This window comes from Aplysia californica, unplaced genomic scaffold (genome assembly GCF_000002075.1).
Source record: "Aplysia californica isolate F4 #8 unplaced genomic scaffold, AplCal3.0 scaffold00091, whole genome shotgun sequence".
NCBI lineage: Eukaryota > Metazoa > Mollusca > Gastropoda > Aplysiida > Aplysiidae > Aplysia > Aplysia californica.
The window spans coordinates 672,781-675,752 of record NW_004797361.1 but is presented as its reverse complement, the minus strand read 5'-3'; positions in this window follow the sequence as shown (position 1 = coordinate 675,752).

Genomic DNA, 2,972 nt, shown 5'->3' with positions numbered 1-2,972 from the left:
GAAGAAGAAGAAGAAGAAGAAGAAGAAGAAGAAGAAGAAGAAGAAGAAGAAGATTACAACTAAATCTAACAAAAACAATAAGCACAACATTAACAGCTACATTAACAACAACAACAACAACAACAACAACAACAACAACAACAACAACAATAACAACAACAAGACGCTGTCGATGATAACTATACACACGCATATACATTCTAAACATCACCCCCAACCCCCACCCCTCACCCCTCCACCGCCCACCCCACATCCCCTCTCTGTAGCATGTTTACCGTAGCAGCCCTCGCTATGGCGTAGCCTCCGCCCAACAGAAGGTACAGCGTCCACGGCATCTTCTCGTGCACGTGCTTCCAGCTGAGCAGGGGCGTCACCCTCCGGAACGGGCCTGGGGGCGACGATACATGATATATTATCACACACACACACACACACACACACACACACATACACACACACACAAACAAAGAGAGAGAGACAAACAGACGGGTAGACACGCACAGACAGACACACAGATAGACAGACACACAACACAACAACAGCAACAGTAACAGCAACAGAAACAACAACAGCAGCAACAACAACAACAACAGCAACAACAACAGCAGCAACAATGACAACAACTATAAGAGAAATACAAATATTTGATTTGTTTTCACATCTTTTTTAAGAAAAGTTAGTTACGTTATGATCAACTGGTCAGAAATAACTTTTGCGTCCGGGTCGAAATAATTTTGTTGTTAAAACTAATTTTAAAAAAAGAACGAGGAACAAAAATTCAAATTCAAAACTCGGTAAAAATGGAGAGTAAGAAAACGTAAAAAATAAAAACCTGTACAATTTAAGACACAAAAAAGATGTTATACCTTTAAAACCTCTCCTGCAGACTGAGGGAAGAGATGAAGGAAGGACGAACATGAGGATTCCCATCAGGAGGGAGGGCGTGGAGTCACTCACGAAACTGAGGACAAACGATTTGTTTTAGGACAGCATGTCAGGTATTCGAAAACAGTAAGTTAAGGGATTGACATGAAAAGTACCGTTGAAAGCAAATGTTATTGAAAAAACAACAAAGTACAATATTCTATTATAGCAGCGAGTTAAATATTCGACAATGTAAGTTGAGAGGTTGCCATGAAAAGAATTGTCGAAAACAGTTGAAATAATAACAAAACGTGTTATTATGTAACAAAATCACTTTTTTTTCAAAAACGATTTGTTATAAAGCCAGTCAAAGACCAACAAACCCAACAACAACAACAACAAACAAACACAAGCGATAAAAATCATAAAAATATTGGAGACTTCCTGACGTCGCCGGAAATTTGTGACGTCATAGTGCTATTTTTGTATTCTTAAATTTTATAGAGGTAACCACAGTCTTGGGAGGTAAGTGCGCTTTATTTTCTTTTCCTACATTGTAAACCCCTCGCCCCCCACCCTCCTCCCAAATACAGAGTTTACGTGAAACGGACAAAAGGGTCAAGATGAGTTTGTTTAGTAACACCGAGGTGACACGGTAACGATTACATTTCTCTATGAGTTGATTTCCTTCTTGTCCTCTCCCTCGCCCTCCTCCTCCCCCTCCTTCTGCTTCTCTTCTTCCTCCTCCTCCTCCCTATCCTTCTCCTCTTCCTCTTTCCTTCTTATTCTGGTTTTAATTCTTGTTCTTTTCTTTTTTTTTGTTCTTGCTTTTATTCTTCAAGAATAATGCCAACAATAACAAAAACAAAAAGAACAAAAATGTCAACAACAAAATATTTTTAAAGGATCAGTTCGCCAAAAACCTAAACCAAAACCAACGACAAACCACAAAAAAGAAAAAACCCAAAGAAACCAAGTTAGTTTACTTTTAGTAATTTTTTTTTACTGCGTTCGCAAACTGCATAAGGTCATATGAGCGCCAAGGAGTGTCAACAGAGAAGTCCAAGCGGGGAATCAGGCTTTCTTTGCTCACTTCTCTAACCTCAACAGCACAAAGTCTGCTTCGACTCTCAAGGCACTCCGGAAAAAGCAGTTCACAAGAAAATGACTAACATACAAAAGAAGTAGAGGCGAAATGATGATATTAAGGAGGAGGAAAGAAAAAGCAGCAGTTTCCCCCAATGTTGTTTCGGCACAGTATATGCATGGCATTGATAAGTCAGCCCATTTTCAATTCTACTGTGCATACGAACATGTGTATATCCCCCTTTTGGGAATAGCCTAAAGACATTTCAGTCAGTGGCATTGCCCGGGAGCCTGGTTGCACCGTGTCGTGACACACGTTTAAATATGCAGCGTTGCCACTGCTGCTGTTTTATAAAATAAACAAGCAAAAAAAACAACAAACACCTAGCAGTCAAAACAAAACAAAAAAGAAAAGGAAACCAGAACAAAACAAAACAAAAAGTAAACTAAAACAAAAAACAAAACACCTCCCAAACTTCTAGGCAACTGCAGTCACTCACCGTTCGGGGAACCAGTCGGCCCAGCCCCCAGCACCGCCCACATCACGTGATATCCACAGCACAACTAGCAGGACGAAACACACCAGAATGGTACCCTGGGCGAAGCTTAGGAAGACAGAAAGAAAAAAAGAAATAGAATTTGAGATAATTTATTACTCGAATTAAAGAAACAGGGAAGTGAGGTAGTTTAAGGAACCGTGGTGTGTGTGTGTGTGTGTGTGTGTGTGTGTGTGTGTGTGTGTGTGTGTAAGTTTGTGAATGTTTGAATTTGTTATGAGCTTGTGTGTGTGACTATGTGAGTGTGAGTGTGTGGGTTTGTGTGTGCGAGTATGTCATAGTGCATGTGTTTGTGTGTTTGTTTGTGTGAGTATGTCTGGGTGTATTTAAGTGTGCTTGTGTGGGTGTGGCTATGTGTGTATTCAATATGTATTAGTATTAGAGCACGCACATGCAGTGTGTATCAGTGTGTGTGTGTATGTGTAATGTGTGTGTGTGCGTGTGTGTGTGTGTGTGTGTGTGTGT